The sequence below is a fragment of the Pteropus vampyrus genome, unplaced genomic scaffold (assembly GCF_000151845.1).
Source record: "Pteropus vampyrus isolate Shadow unplaced genomic scaffold, Pvam_2.0 Scaffold474, whole genome shotgun sequence".
NCBI classification, from domain to species: domain Eukaryota; kingdom Metazoa; phylum Chordata; class Mammalia; order Chiroptera; family Pteropodidae; genus Pteropus; species Pteropus vampyrus.
In genome coordinates, this window is record NW_011889255.1 from 112453 (window position 1) to 112940 (window position 488).

The window sequence follows — 488 nt, forward strand, 5'->3', positions numbered from 1 at the left end:
TTATGCAAATATACTGATAAAACTTAATTCTAAATGTATGTACGTTACAACATACTGTAGTCCACTGTTAGTGACCAAAAGTTAGGACGGTGGCAGAGTCTGGCTTAATACTCTCTAAACATGTTTCTGTGTCTTTGACACACAGTGAACAACATCCTCTAGCCCTCTCACATCTTTGTTAGACATGCAATTAGTTCCTTCAGTGGCATGTGGATAGAAGTGATGTGTCTCTCCTTGTATGCTGTCTCTTAAGAGCGCACTTCTTTCCTTATTTTACATGTGTCTGTAATTCCCAGCTCACTGAATGCTGAAAATCTAAAAGGGGACCACAAATTACAAACTAGGGAACCATGGGATTCTGGAGTAAGAGGAACCAGAGTTTCATTAGCTTTCATGCAACATTGTTCTGTGAAATGTGTGTAAGATGCTTCTCTATTTTGTGCAGCCACTGATATAGCTGAGGAATCATTTTAGTTTTTACATGTTTT